Here is a 15,604-nt window from a genome sequence, read left to right on the forward strand (position 1 = left end):
TCTTGTCTTGTCTTGTCTTGTCTTGTCTTGTCTTGTCTTGTCTTGTCGTATCTTGTCTTGTCTTGTCTTGTCTTGTCTTGTCTTGTCTTGTCTTGTCTTGTCTTGTCATGTCTTGTCTTGTCGTATCTTGTCTTGTCTTGTCTTGTCTTGTCTGGTCTTGTCTTGTCTTGTCTTGTCTTGTCTTGTCTTGTCTTGTCTTGTCTTGTCTTATCTTGTCTTGTCTTGTCATGTCTTGTCTTGTCTTGACTTGTCTTGTCTTGTCTTGTCTTGTCTTGTCTTGTCTTGTCTTGTCTTGTCTTGTCTTGTCTTGTCTTGTCATGTCTTGTCTTGTCGTATCTTGTCTTGTCTTGTCTTGTCTTGTCTTGTCTTGTCGTATCTTGTCTTGTCTTGTCTTGTCTTGTCTTGTCTTGTCTTGTCTTGTCTTGTCTTGTCTTGTCTTGTCTTGTCTTGTCTTGTCTTGTCTTGTTTTGTCTTGTCTTGTCTTGTCTTGTCTTGTCTTGTCTTGTCTTGTCTTGTCTTGTCTTGTCTTGTCTTGTCTTGTCTTGTCTTGTCTTGTCTTGTCTTGTCTTGTCTTGCCTTGTTTTGTCTTGTCTTGTCTTGTCATGTCTTGTCTTGTCTTGACTTGTCTTGTCTTGTCTTGTCTTGTCTTGTCTTGTCATGTCTTGTCTTGTCTTGTCTTGTCTTGTCTTGTCTTGTCTTGTCTTGTCTTGTCTTCTCTTGTCTTGTCTTGTCTTGTCTTGTCTTGTCTTGTCTTGTCTTGTCTTGTCTTGTCTTGTCTTGTCTTGTCTTGTCTTGTCTTGTCTTGTCTTGTCTTGTCTTGTCTTGTCTTGTCTTGTCTTGTCTTGTCTTGTCTTGTCTTGTCTTGTCTTGTCATGTCTTGTCTTGTCGTATCTTGTCTTGTCTTGTCTTGTCTTGTCTTGTCTGGTCTTGTCTTGTCTTGTCATGTCTTGTCTTGTCTTGTCTTGTCTTGTCTTGTCTTGTCTTGTCTTGTCTTGTCTTGTCTTGTCTTGTTTTGTCTTGTCATGTCTTGTCTTGTCTTGACTTGTCTTGTCTTGTCTTGTCTTGTCTGGCCTTGTCTTGTCTTGTCTTATCTTCTTAATTAATTTAAAAACAAATCAAACACAATTGTCCTGTCTTGTCTTGTCTTGTCGTATCTTGTATTTTCTTGTCATGTCTTGTCTTGCCTTGTCTTGTCTTCTCTTCTTAATTAGTTTAGAAACAAATAAAATAAATGTCTTGTCTTGTCTTGTCTTGTCTTCTCTTCTTAATTAATTTAAAAACAAATCAAACACAATTGTCTTGTCTTGACTTGTCCTGTCTTGTCTTGTCTTGTTTTGTCTTGTCATGTCTTGGCTTGTCTTGTCTTGTCTTCTATTCTTAATTCGTTTTAAAACAAATAAAAAAAATGTCTTGTCATGTCATGTCTTGTCTTGTTTTGTCTTATCTTCTTAATTAATTTAAAAACAAATCAAACACAATTGTCGTGTCTTGTTTTGTTTTGTCTTATCATCTTAATTAATTTAAAAACAAATCAAACACAATTGTCTTGTCATATCTTGTCTTGTCTTGTCTTGTCTTGTCTTGTCTTGTCTTGTCTTGTCTTGTCATGTCTTGTCTTGTCGTATCTTGTCTTGTCTTGTCTTGTCTTGTCTGGTCTTGTCTTGTTTTGTCTTGTCATGTCATGTCTTGTCTTACCTTTTCCTGTCTAGCCTTGTCTTGTCTTGTCTGGTCTGGTCTTGTCTTGTCTTGTCATGTCTTGTCTTGTCTTGTCTTGTCTTGTCTTGTCTTGTCTTGTTTTGTCTTGTCTTGTTTTGTCTTGTCATGTCTTGTCTTGCCTTGTCTTCTCTTCTTAATTAATTTAAAAACAAATCAAACACAATTGTCCTGTCTTGTCTTGTCTTGTCGTATCTTGTATTTTCTTGTCATGTCTTGTCTTGCCTTGTCTTGCCTTGTCTTGTCTTCTCTTCTTAATTAGTTTAGAAACAAATAAAATAAATGTCTTGTCTTGTTTTGTCATGTCTTGTCTTGTCTTGTCATGTCTTGTCTTGTCTTGTCTTGTCTTGTCTTGTCTTGTCTGGTCTTGTCTTGTCTTGTCATGTCTTGTCTTGTCTTGTCTTGTCTTGTCTTGTCTTGTCTTGTCTTGTCTTGTTTTGTCTTGTCATGTCTTGTCATGTCTTGTCTTGTCTTGTCTTGTCTTGTCATGTCTTGTCTTGTCGTATCTTGTCTTGTCTTGTCTTGTCTTGTCTGGTCTTGTCTTGTCTTGTCATGTCATGTCTTGTCTTGTTTTGTCTTATCTTCTTAATTAATTTAAAAACAAATCAAACACAATTGTCTTGTCTTGTTTTGTCTTATCATCTTAATTAATTTAAAAACAAATCAAACACAATTGTCCTGTCATATCTTGTCTTGTCTTGTCTTATCTTGTCTTGTCTTGTCTTGTCTTGTCTTGTCGTATCTTGTCTTGTCTTGTATTGTCTGGTCTTGTCTTGTCTTGTCATGTCTTGTCTTGTCTTGTCTTGTCTTGTCTTGTCTTGTTTTGTCTTGTCATGTCTTGTCTTGCCTTGTCTTGCCTTGCCTTGTCTTCTCTTCTTAATTAATTTAAAAACAAATCAAACACAATTGTCCTGTCTTGTCTTGTCTTGTCGTATCTTGTATTTTCTTGTCATGTCTTGTCTTGCCTTGTCTTGTCTTCTCTTCTTAATTAGTTTAGAAACAAATAAAATAAATGTCTTGTCTTGTCTTGTCTTGTCTTGTCTTGTCTTGTCTTGTTTTGTCATGTCTTGTCTTGTCTTGTCTGGTCTTGTCTTGTCATGTCTTGTGTTGTCTTGTCATGTCTTGTCTTGTCTTGTCATGTCTTGTCTTGTCGTATCTTGTCTTGTCTTGTCTTGTCTTGTCTTGTCTTGTCTTGTCTGGTCTTGTCTTGTCTTGTCATGTCTTGTCTTGTCTTGTCTTGTTTTGTCTTGTCATGTCTTGTCTTGTCTTGTCTTGTCTTGTCTTGTCTTGTCTTGTCTTGTCTTGTCTTGTCTTGTCTTGTCTTGTCTTGTCTTGTCTTGTCTTGTCTTGTCGTATCTTGTCTTGTCTTGTCTTGTCTTGTCTTGTCTTGTCTTGTCATGTCTTGTCTTGTCTTGTCTTGTTTTGTCTTGTCATGTCTTGTCTTGTCTTGTCTTGTCTTGTCTTGTCTTGTCTTGTCTTGTCTTGTCTTGTCTTGTCTTGTCTTGTCTTGTCTTGTCTTGTCTTGTCTTGTCTTGTCTTGTCTTGTCTTGTCGTATCTTGTCTTGTCTTGTCTTGTCTTGTCTTGTCATGTCTTGTGTTGTCTTGTCTTGTCATGTCTTGTCTTGTCTTGTCTTGTCTTGTCTTGTCTTGTCATGTCTTGTCTTGTCTTGTCTTGTCTTGTCTTGTCTTGTCTTGTCTTGTCTTGTCTTGTCTTGTCTTGTCTTGTCTTGTCTTGTCTTGTCGTATCTTGTATTTTCTTGTCATGTCTTGTCTTGCCTTGTCTTGTCTTCTCTTCTTAATTAGTTTAGAAACAAATAAAATAAATGTCTTGTCTTGTCTTGTCTTGTCTTGTCTTGTCTTGTCTTGTTTTGTCATGTCTTGTCTTGTCTTGTCTGGTCTTGTCTTGTCATGTCTTGTGTTGTCTTGTCATGTCTTGTCTTGTCTTGTCATGTCTTGTCTTGTCGTATCTTGTCTTGTCTTGTCTTGTCTTGTCTTGTCTTGTCTTGTCTGGTCTTGTCTTGTCTTGTCATGTCTTGTCTTGTCTTGTCTTGTTTTGTCTTGTCATGTCTTGTCTTGTCTTGACTTGTCTTGTCTTGTCTTGTCTTGTCTTGTCTTGTCTTGTCTTGTCTTGTCTTGTCTTGTCTTGTCTTGTCTTGTCTTGTCTTGTCTTGTCTTGTCTTGTCTTGTCGTATCTTGTCTTGTCTTGTCTTGTCTTGTTTTGCCTTGTCTTGTTTTGTCTTGTCTTGTCATGTCTTGTCTTGTCTTGTCTTGTCTTGTCTTGTCTTGTCATGTCTTGTCTTGTCTTGTCTTGTCTTGTCTTGTCTTGTCTTGTCTTGTCTTGTCTTGTCTTGTCTTGTCTTGTCTTGTCTTGTCTTGTCTTGTCTTGTCTTGTCTTGTCTTGTCTTGTCTTGTCTTGTCTTGTCTTGTCTTGTCTTGTCTTGTCTTGTCTTGTCTTGTCTTGTCTTGTCTTGTCTTGTCTTGTCTTGTCTTGTCTTGTCTTGTCTTGTCTTGTCTTGTCTTGTCTTGTCTTGTCTTGTCATGTCTTGTCTTGTCGTATCTTGTCTTGTCTTGTCTTGTCTTGTCTTGTTTTGTCTTGTCTTGTCTTGTCTTGTCTTGTCGTGTCTTGTCTTGTCTTGTCTTGTCTTGTCTTGTCTTGTCTTGTCTTGTCTTGTCTTGTCTTGTCTTGTCTTGTCTTGTCTTGTCTTGTCTTGTCTTGCCTTGTCTTGTTTTGTCTTGTCTTGTCTTGTCATGTCTTGTCTTGTCTTGTCTTGTCTTGTCTTGTCTTGTCATGTCTTGTCTTGTCTTGTCTTGTGTTGTCTTGTCTTGTCTTGTCTTGTCTTGTCTTGTCTTGTCTTGTCTTGTCTTGTCTTGTCTTGTCTTGTCTTGTCTTGTCTTGTCTTGTCTTGTCTTGTCTTGTCTGGTCTTGTCTTGTCTTCTATTCTTAATTCGTTTTAAAACAAATAAAAAAAATGTCTTGTCATGTCATGTCTTGTCTTGTTTTGTCTTATCTTCTTAATTAATTTAAAAACAAATCAACCACAATTGTCTTGTCTTGTTTTGTTTTGTCTTATCATCTTAATTAATTTAAAAACAAATCAAACACAATTGTCTTGTCTTATCTTGTCTTGTCTTGTCTTGTCTTGTCTTATCTTGTCTTGTCTTGTCTTGTCTTGTCTTGTCATGTCTTGTCTTGTCGTATCTTGTCTTGTCTTGTCTTGTCTTGTCTGGTCTTGTCTTGTTTTGTCTTGTCATGTCATGTCTTGTCTTACCTTTTCCTGTCTAGCCTTGTCTTGTCTTGTCTGGTCTTGTCTTGTCTTGTCTTGTCTTGTCTTGTCATATCTTGTCTTGTCTTGTCTTGTCTTGTCTTGTCTTGTCTTGTCTTGTTTTGTCTTGTCATGTCATGTCTTGTCTTGACTTGTCTTGTCTTGTCTTGTCATGTCTTGTCTTGTCTTGTCTTGTCTTGTCTTGTCTTGTATTGTCTTGTCTTGTCTTATCTTGTCTTGTCTTGTCTTGTCTTGTCTTGTCTTGTCTTGTCTTGTTTTGTCTTGTCATGTCATGTCTTGTCTTGACTTGTCTTGTCTTGTCTTGTCATGTCTTGTCTTGTCTTACCTTTTCCTGTCTAGCCTTGTCTTGTCTTGTCTGGTCTTGTCTTGTCTTGTCTTGTCTTGTCTTGTCATATCTTGTCTTGTCTTGTCTTGTCTTGTCTAGCCTTGTCTTGTCTTGTCTGGTCTTGTCTTGTCTTGTCTTGTCTGGTCTTGTCTTGTCTTGTCATGTCATGTCTTGTCTTGTTTTGTCTTATCTTCTTAATTAATTTAAAAACAAATCAAACACAATTGTCTTGTCTTGTTTTGTCTTATCATCTTAATTAATTTAAAAACAAATCAAACACAATTGTCCTGTCATATCTTGTCTTGTCTTGTCTTGTCTTGTCTTGTCGTATCTTGTCTTGTCTTGTCTTGTCTGGTCTTGTCTTGGCTTGTCATGTCTTGTCTTGTCTTGTCTTGTCTTGTCTTGTCTTGTCTTGTCTTGTCTTGTCTTGTTTTGTCTTGTCATGTCTTGTCTTGCCTTGTCTTGCCTTGCCTTGTCTTCTCTTCTTAATTAATTTAAAAACAAATCAAACACAATTGTACTGTCTTGTCTTGTCTTGTCGTATCTTGTATTTTCTTGTCATGTCTTGTTTTGCCTTGTCTTGTCTTCTCTTCTTAATTAGTTTAGAAACAAATAAAATAAATGTCTTGTCTTGTCTTGTCTTGTCTGGTCTTGTCTTGTCTTGTCATGTCTTGTCTTGTCTTGTCTTGTCTTGTCTTGTCTTGTCTTGTTTTGTCTTGTCATGTCTTGTCATGTCTTGTCTTGTCTTGTCATGTCTTGTCTTGTCGTATCTTGTCTTGTCTTGTCTTGTCTTGTCTTGTCTTGTCTTGTCTGGTCTTGTCTTGTCTTGTCTTGTCTTGTCTTGTTTTGTCATGTCTTGTCTTGTCTTGTCATGTCTTGTCTTGTCTTGTCTTGTCTGGTCTTGTCTTGTCTTGTCATGTCTTGTCTTGTCTTGTCTTGTCTTGTCTTGTCTTGTCTTGTCTTGTTTTGTCTTGTCATGTCATGTCTTGTCTTGACTTGTCTTGTCTTGTCTTGTCATGTCTTGTCTTGTCTTGTCTTGTCTTGTCTTGTCTTGTATTGTCTTGTCTTGTCTTATCTTGTCTTGTCTTGTCTTGTCTTGTCTTGTCTTGTCTTGTCTTGTCATGTCTTGTCTTGTCGTATCTTGTCTTGTCTTGTCTTGTCTTGTCTTGTTTTGTCTTGTCATGTCATGTCTTGTCTTGACTTGTCTTGTCTTGTCTTGTCATGTCTTGTCTTGTCTTGTCTTGTCTTGTCTTGTCTTGTATTGTCTTGTCTTGTCTTATCTTGTCTTGTCTTGTCTTGTCTTGTCTTGTCTTGTCTTGTCATGTCTTGTCTTTTCGTATCTTGTCTTGTCTAGTCTTGTCTTGTCTTGTCATGTCTGGTCTTGTCTTGTCTTGTCTTGTCTTGTCTTGTCTTGTCTTGTCTTGTCTTGTCTTGTCTTGTCTTGTCTTGTCTTGTCTTGTCTTGTCTTGTCTTGTTTTGTCTTGTCATGTCTTGTCTTGTCTTGCCTTTTCCTGTCTAGCCTTGTCTTGTCTTATCTTTTTAATTAATTTAAAAACAAATCAAACAGAATTGTCTTGTCTTGTCATGTTTTGTTTTGTCTTGTCATGTCTTGTCTTGTCTTGTCTTGTCTTGTCTTGTCTTGTCTTGTCTTGTCTTGTCTTGTCTTGTCTTGTATTGTCTTGTCTTGTCTTGTCTTGTCTTGTCTTGTCTTGTCTTGTCTTGTCTTGTCTTGTCATGTCTTGTCTTGTCTTGTCTTGTCTTGTCTTGTCTTGTCCTGTCTTGTCTTGTCTTGTCTTGTCTTGTCTTGTCTTGTCTAGTTTTGTCTTGTCATGTCTTGTCTTGTCTTGACTTGTCTTGTCTTGTCTTGTCTTGTCTTGTCTTGTCTTGTCTTGTCTTGTCTTGTCTTGTCTTGTCTTGTCTTGTCTTGTCTTGTCTTGTCTTGTCATGTCTTGTCATGTCTTGTCTTGTCTTGACTTGTCTTGTCTTGTCTTGTCTTGCCTTGTCTTGTCTTGTCTTGTCTTGTCTTGTCTTGTCTTGTTTTGTCTTGTCTTGTCTTGTCTTGTCTTGTCTTGTCTTGTCTTATCTTGTCTTGTCTTGTCTTGTCTTGTCTTGTCTTGTCTTGTCATGTCTTGTCTTGTCGTATCTTGTCTTGTCTTGTCTTGTCTTGTCTTGTCTTGTCTTGTCTTGTCTTGTCTTGTCATGTCTTGTCTTGTCGTATCTTGTCTTGTCTTGTCTTGTCTTGTCTTGTTTTGTCTTGTCTTGTCTTGTCTTGTCTTGTCTTGTCGTGTCTTGTCTTGTCTTGTCTTGTCTTGTCTTGTCTTGTCTTGTCTTGTCTTGTCTTGTCTTGTCTTGTCTTGTCTTGTCTTGTCTTGTCTTGTCTTGCCTTGTCTTGTTTTGTCTTGTCTTGTCTTGTCATGTCTTGTCTTGTCTTGTCTTGTCTTGTCTTGTCTTGTCATGTCTTGTCTTGTCTTGTCTTGTCTTGTCTTGTCTTGTCTTGTCTTGTCTTGTCTTGTCTTGTCTTGTCTTGTCTTGTCTTGTCTTGTCTTGTCTTGTCTTGTCTGGTCTTGTCTTGTCTTGTCATGTCTTGTCTTGTCTTGTCTTGTCTTGTCTTGTCTTGTCTTGTCTTGTCTTGTCTTGTCTTGTCTTGTCTTGTCTTGTCTTGTCTTGTCTTGTCTTGTCTTGCCTTGTCTTGTTTTGTCTTGTCTTGTCTTGTCATGTCTTGTCTTGTCTTGTCTTGTCTTGTCTTGTCTTGTCTTGTCTTGTCATGTCTTGTCTTGTCTTGTCTTGTCTTATCTTGTCTTGTCTTGTCTTGTCTTGTTTTGTCTTGTCTTGTCTTGACTTGTCTTGTCTTGTCTTGCCTTGTCTGGCCTTGTCTTGTCTTGTCTTATCTTCTTAATTAATTTAAAAACAAATCAAACACAATTGTCCTGTCTTGTCTTGTCTTGTCGTATCTTGTATTTTCTTGTCATGTCTTGTCTTGCCTTGTCTTGCCTTGTCTTGTCTTCTCTTCTTAATTAGTTTAGAAACAAATAAAATAAATGTCATGTCTTGTCTTGTCTTGTCTTGTCTTCTCTTCTTAATTAATTTAAAAACAAATCAAACACAATTGTCTTGTCTTGACTTGTCCTGTCTTGTCTTGTCTTGTTTTGTCTTGTCATGTCTTGGCTTGTCTTGTCTTGTCTTCTATTCTTAATTCGTTTTAAAACAAATAAAAAAAATGTCTTGTCATGTCATGTCTTGTCTTGTTTTGTCTTATCTTCTTAATTAATTTAAAAACAAATCAACCACAATTGTCTTGTCTTGTTTTGTTTTGTCTTATCATCTTAATTAATTTAAAAACAAATCAAACACAATTGTCTTGTCATATCTTGTCTTGTCTTGTCTTGTCTTGTCTTATCTTGTCTTGTCTTGTCTTGTCTTGTCTTGTCATGTCTTGTCTTGTCGTATCTTGTCTTGTCTTGTCTTGTCTTGTCTGGTCTTGTCTTGTTTTGTCTTGTCATGTCATGTCTTGTCTTACCTTTTCCTGTCTAGCCTTGTCTTGTCTTGTCTGGTCTTGTCTTGTCTTGTCTTGTCTTGTCTTGTCATATCTTGTCTTGTCTTGTCTTGTCTTGTCTTGTCTTGTCTTGTCTTGTTTTGTCTTGTCATGTCATGTCTTGTCTTGACTTGTCTTGTCTTGTCTTGTCATGTCTTGTCTTGTCTTGTCTTGTCTTGTCTTGTATTGTCTTGTCTTGTCTTATCTTGTCTTGTCTTGTCTTGTCTTGTCTTGTCTTGTCTTGTCTTGTTTTGTCTTGTCATGTCATGTCTTGTCTTGACTTGTCTTGTCTTGTCTTGTCATGTCTTGTCTTGTCTTACCTTTTCCTGTCTAGCCTTGTCTTGTCTTGTCTGGTCTTGTCTTGTCTTGTCTTGTCTTGTCTTGTCATATCTTGTCTTGTCTTGTCTTGTCTTGTCTAGCCTTGTCTTGTCTTGTCTGGTCTTGTCTTGTCTTGTCTTGTCTGGTCTTGTCTTGTCTTGTCATGTCATGTCTTGTCTTGTTTTGTCTTATCTTCTTAATTAATTTAAAAACAAATCAAACACAATTGTCTTGTCTTGTTTTGTCTTATCATCTTAATTAATTTAAAAACAAATCAAACACAATTGTCCTGTCATATCTTGTCTTGTCTTGTCTTGTCTTGTCTTGTCGTATCTTGTCTTGTCTTGTCTTGTCTGGTCTTGTCTTGGCTTGTCATGTCTTGTCTTGTCTTGTCTTGTCTTGTCTTGTCTTGTCTTGTCTTGTCTTGTCTTGTCTTGTTTTGTCTTGTCATGTCTTGTCTTGCCTTGTCTTGCCTTGCCTTGTCTTCTCTTCTTAATTAATTTAAAAACAAATCAAACACAATTGTACTGTCTTGTCTTGTCTTGTCGTATCTTGTATTTTCTTGTCATGTCTTGTTTTGCCTTGTCTTGTCTTCTCTTCTTAATTAGTTTAGAAACAAATAAAATAAATGTCTTGTCTTGTCTTGTCTTGTCTGGTCTTGTCTTGTCTTGTCATGTCTTGTCTTGTCTTGTCTTGTCTTGTCTTGTCTTGTCTTGTTTTGTCTTGTCATGTCTTGTCATGTCTTGTCTTGTCTTGTCATGTCTTGTCTTGTCGTATCTTGTCTTGTCTTGTCTTGTCTTGTCTTGTCTTGTCTTGTCTGGTCTTGTCTTGTCTTGTCTTGTCTTGTTTTGTCTTGTCATGTCATGTCTTGTCTTGACTTGTCTTGTCTTGTCTTGTCATGTCTTGTCTTGTCTTACCTTTTCCTGTCTAGCCTTGTCTTGTCTTGTCTGGTCTTGTCTTGTCTTGTCTTGTCTTGTCTTGTCATATCTTGTCTTGTCTTGTCTTGTCTTGTCTAGCCTTGTCTTGTCTTGTCTGGTCTTGTCTTGTCTTGTCTTGTCTGGTCTTGTCTTGTCTTGTCATGTCATGTCTTGTCTTGTTTTGTCTTATCTTCTTAATTAATTTAAAAACAAATCAAACACAATTGTCTTGTCTTGTTTTGTCTTATCATCTTAATTAATTTAAAAACAAATCAAACACAATTGTCCTGTCATATCTTGTCTTGTCTTGTCTTGTCTTGTCTTGTCGTATCTTGTCTTGTCTTGTCTTGTCTGGTCTTGTCTTGGCTTGTCATGTCTTGTCTTGTCTTGTCTTGTCTTGTCTTGTCTTGTCTTGTCTTGTCTTGTCTTGTTTTGTCTTGTCATGTCTTGTCTTGCCTTGTCTTGCCTTGCCTTGTCTTCTCTTCTTAATTAATTTAAAAACAAATCAAACACAATTGTACTGTCTTGTCTTGTCTTGTCGTATCTTGTATTTTCTTGTCATGTCTTGTTTTGCCTTGTCTTGTCTTCTCTTCTTAATTAGTTTAGAAACAAATAAAATAAATGTCTTGTCTTGTCTTGTCTTGTCTGGTCTTGTCTTGTCTTGTCATGTCTTGTCTTGTCTTGTCTTGTCTTGTCTTGTCTTGTCTTGTTTTGTCTTGTCATGTCTTGTCATGTCTTGTCTTGTCTTGTCATGTCTTGTCTTGTCGTATCTTGTCTTGTCTTGTCTTGTCTTGTCTTGTCTTGTCTTGTCTGGTCTTGTCTTGTCTTGTCTTGTCTTGTCTTGTTTTGTCATGTCTTGTCTTGTCTTGTCATGTCTTGTCTTGTCTTGTCTTGTCTGGTCTTGTCTTGTCTTGTCATGTCTTGTCTTGTCTTGTCTTGTCTTGTCTTGTCTTGTCTTGTCTTGTTTTGTCTTGTCATGTCATGTCTTGTCTTGACTTGTCTTGTCTTGTCTTGTCATGTCTTGTCTTGTCTTGTCTTGTCTTGTCTTGTCTTGTATTGTCTTGTCTTGTCTTATCTTGTCTTGTCTTGTCTTGTCTTGTCTTGTCTTGTCTTGTCATGTCTTGTCTTGTCGTATCTTGTCTTGTCTTGTCTTGTCTTGTCTTGTTTTGTCTTGTCATGTCATGTCTTGTCTTGACTTGTCTTGTCTTGTCTTGTCATGTCTTGTCTTGTCTTGTCTTGTCTTGTCTTGTCTTGTATTGTCTTGTCTTGTCTTATCTTGTCTTGTCTTGTCTTGTCTTGTCTTGTCTTGTCTTGTCATGTCTTGTCTTGTCGTATCTTGTCTTGTCTTGTCTTGTCTAGTCTTGTCTTGTCTTGTCATGTCTGGTCTTGTCTTGTCTTGTCTTGTCTTGTCTTGTCTTGTCTTGTCTTGTCTTGTCTTGTCTTGTCTTGTCTTGTCTTGTCTTGTCTTGTCTTGTCTTGTCTTGTCTTGTTTTGTCTTGTCATGTCTTGTCTTGTCTTGCCTTTTCCTGTCTAGCCTTGTCTTGTCTTATCTTTTTAATTAATTTAAAAACAAATCAAACAGAATTGTCTTGTCTTGTCATGTTTTGTTTTGTCTTGTCATGTCTTGTCTTGTCTTGTCTTGTCTTGTCTTGTCTTGTCTTGTCTTGTCTTGTCTTGTCTTGTCTTGTCTTGTCTTGTCTTGTCTTGTCTTGTCTTGTCTTGTCTTGTCTTGCCTTGTCTTCTCTTCTTAATTAGTTTAGAAACAAATAAAATAAATGTCTTGTCTTGTCTTGTCTTGTCTTGTCTTGTCTTGTCTTGTCTTGTCTTGTTTTGTCTTGTCTTGTCTTGTCTTGTCTTGTCTTGTCTTGTCTTGACTTGTCTTGTCTTATCTTCTTAATTAATTTAAAAACAAATCAAACACAATTGTCCTGTCTTGTCTTGTCATGTCTTGTCTTGCCTTGTCTTGTCTTCTCTTCTTAATTAGTTTAGAAACAAATAAAATAAATGTCTTGTCTTGTCTTGTCTTGTTTTGTCTTGTTTTGTCTTGTCTTGTCTTGTTCTTCTTGTCTTGTCTTGTCTTGTCTTGTCTTGTTTTGTCTTGTCATGTCTTGTCTTGTCTTGACTTGTCTTGTCTTGTCTTGTCTTGTCTTGTCTTGTCTTGTCTGGTCCTGTCTTGTCTTGTCTTGTCTTGTCTTGTCTTGTCTTGTCTTGTCTTGTCTTGTCTTGTCTTGTCTTGTCTTGTCTTGTCTTGTCTTGTCTTGTCTTGTCTTGTCTTGTATTGTCTTGTCTTGTCTTGTCTTGTCTTGTCTTGTCTTGTCTTGTCTTGTCTTGTCATGTCTTGTCTTGTCTTGTCTTGTCTTGTCTTGTCTTGTCCTGTCTTGTCTTGTCTTGTCTTGTCTTGTCTTGTCTTGTCTAGTTTTGTCTTGTCATGTCTTGTCTTGTCTTGACTTGTCTTGTCTTGTCTTGTCTTGTCTTGTCTTGTCTTGTCTTGTCTTGTCTTGTCTTGTCTTGTCTTGTCTTGTCTTGTCTTGTCTTGTCTTGTCTTGTCTTGTCATGTCTTGTCATGTCTTGTCTTGTCTTGACTTGTCTTGTCTTGTCTTGTCTTGTCTTGCCTTGTCTTGTCTTGTCTTGTCTTGTCTTGTCTTGTCTTGTTTTGTCTTGTCTTGTCTTGTCTTGTCTTGTCGTGTCTTGTCTTGTCTTGTCTTGTCTTGTCTTGTCTTGTCTTGTCTTGTCTTGTCTTGTCTTGTCTTGTCTTGTCTTGTCTTGTCTTGTCTTGTCTGGTCTTGTCTTGTCTTGTCATGTCATGTCTTGTCTTGTCTGGTCTTGTCTTGTCTTGTCATGTCATGTCTTGTCTTGTTTTGTCTTATCTTCTTAATTAATTTAAAAACAAATCAAACACAATTGTCTTGTCTTGTTTTGTCTTATCATCTTAATTAATTTAAAAACAAATCAAACACAATTGTCCTGTCATATCCTGTCTTGTCTTGTCTTGTCGTATCTTGTCTTGTCTTGTCTTGTCTGGTCTTGTCTTGGCTTGTCATGTCTTGTCTTGTCTTGTCTTGTCTTGTCTTGTCTTGTCTTGTCTTGTCTTGTCTTGTCTTGTCTTGTTTTGTCTTGTCATGTCTTGTCTTGCCTTGTCTTGCCTTGCCTTGTCTTCTCTTCTTAATTAATTTAAAAACAAATCAAACACAATTGTCCTGTCTTGTCTTGTTTTGTCGTATCTTGTATTTTCTTGTCATGTCTTGTCTTGCCTTGTCTTGTCTTCTCTTCTTAATTAGTTTAGAAACAAATAAAATAAATGTCTTGTCTTGTCTTGTCTTGTCTTGTTTTGTCATGTCTTGTCTTGTCTTGTCATGTCTTGTCTTGTCTTGTCTTGTCTTGTCTGGTCTTGTCTTGTCTTGTCATGTCTTGTCTTGTCTTGTCTTGTCTTGTCTTGTCTTGTCTTGTCTTGTTTTGTCTTGTCATGTCTTGTCATGTCTTGTCTTGTCTTGTCATGTCTTGTCTTGTCGTATCTTGTCTTGTCTTGTCTTGTCTTGTCTTGTCTTGTTTTGTCTTGTCATGTCTTGTCTTGTTTTGTCTTATCATCTTAATTAATTTAAAAACAAATCAAACACAATTGTCCTGTCATATCTTGTCTTGTCTTGTCTTATCTTGTCTTGTCTTGTCTTGTCTTGTCTTGTCGTATCTTGTCTTGTCTTGTCTTGTCTGGTCTTGTCTTGTCTTGCCTTGTCTTGTCTTGTTTTGTCATGTCTTGTCTTGTCTTGTCATGTCTTGTCTTGTCTTGTCTTGTCTGGTCTTGTCTTGTCTTGTCATGTCTTGTCTTGTCTTGTCTTGTCTTGTCTTGTCTTGTCTTGTCTTGTTTTGTCTTGTCTTGTCTTGTCTAGTCTTGTCTTGTCTTGTCATGTCTGGTCTTGTCTTGTCTTGTCTTGTCTTGTCTTGTCTTGTCTTGTCTTGTCTTGTCTTGTCTTGTTTTGTCTTGTCATGTCTTGTCTTGTCTTGCCTTTTCCTGTCTAGCCTTGTCTTGTCTTATCTTTTTAATTAATTTAAAAACAAATCAAACAGAATTGTCTTGTCTTGTCATGTTTTGTTTTGTCTTGTCATGTCTTGTCTTGTCTTGTCTTGTCTTGTCTTGTCTAGTCTTGTCTTGTCTTGTCTTGTCTTGTCTTGTCTTGTCTTGTCTTGTCTTGTCTTGTCTTGTCTTGTCTTGTCTTGTCTTGTCTTGTCTTGTCTTGTCTTGCTTGTCTTGTCTTGCCTTGTCTTCTCTTCTTAATTAGTTTAGAAACAAATAAAATAAATGTCTTGTCTTGTCTTGTCTTGTCTTGTCTTGTCTTGTCTTGTCTTGCCTTGTTTTGTCTTGTCTTGTCTTGTCTTGTCTTGTCTTGTCTTGACTTGTCTTGTCTTATCTTCTTAATTAATTTAAAAACAAATCAAACACAATTGTCCTGTCTTGTCTTGTCATGTCTTGTCTTGCCTTGTCTTGTCTTCTCTTCTTAATTAGTTTAGAAGCAAATAAAATAAATGTCTTGTCTTGTCTTGTCTTGTTTTGTCTTGTCATGTCTTGTCTTGTCTTGTCTTGTCTTGTCTTGACTTGTCTTGTCTTGTCTTGTCTTGTCTTGTCTTGTCTTCTTTTCTTAATTAATTTAAAAACAAATCAAACACAATTGTCTTGTCTTGACTTGTCTTGTCTTGTCTTGTTTTGTCTTGTCTTGTCTTGTTCTTCTTGTCTTGTCTTGTCTTGTCTTGTCTTGTCTTGTCTTGTCTTGTCTTGTCTTGTCTTGTCTTGTCTTGTCTTGTCTTGTCTTGTCTTGACTTGTCTTGTCTTGTCTTGTCTTGTCTTGTCTTGTCTTGTCTTGTCTTGTCTTGTCTTGTCTTGTCTTGTCTTGTCTTGTCTTGTCTTGTCTTGTCTTGTCTTGTCTTGTCTTGTCTTGTCTTGTCTTGTCTTGTCTTGCCTTGTCTTGTTTTGTCTTGTCTTGTCTTGTCATGTCTTGTCTTGTCTTGTCTTGTCTTGTCTTGTCTTGTCATGTCTTGTCTTGTCTTGTCTTGTCTTGTCTTGTCTTGTCTTGTCTTGTCTTGTCTTGTCTTGTCTTGTCTTGTCTTGTCTTGTCTTGTCTTGTCTTGTCTTGTCTTGTATTGTCTTGTCTTGTCTTGTCTTGTCTTGTCTTGTCTTGTCTTGTCTTGTCTTGTCTTGTCTTGTCTTGTCTTGTCTTGTCTTGTCTTGTCTTGTCTTGTCTTGTCTTGTCTTGTCTTGTCTTGTCTTGTCTTGTCTTGTCTTGTCTTGTCTTGTCTTGTCTTGCCTTGTCTTGTTTTGTCTTGTCTTGTCTTGTCATGTCTTGTCTTGTCTTGTCTTGTCTGGTCCTGTCTTGTCTTGTCTTGTCTTGTCTTGTCTTGTCTTGTCTTGTCTTGTCTTGTCTTGTCTTGTCTTGTCTTGTCTTGTCTTGTCTTGTCTTGTCTTGTCTTGTCTTGTCTTGTCTTGTATTGTCTTGTCTTGTCTTGTCTTGTCTTGTCTTGTCTTGTC

The sequence above is a fragment of the Zeugodacus cucurbitae genome, chromosome X (genome assembly GCF_028554725.1).
Source record: "Zeugodacus cucurbitae isolate PBARC_wt_2022May chromosome X, idZeuCucr1.2, whole genome shotgun sequence".
Classification (NCBI taxonomy): Eukaryota; Metazoa; Arthropoda; class Insecta; order Diptera; family Tephritidae; genus Zeugodacus; species Zeugodacus cucurbitae.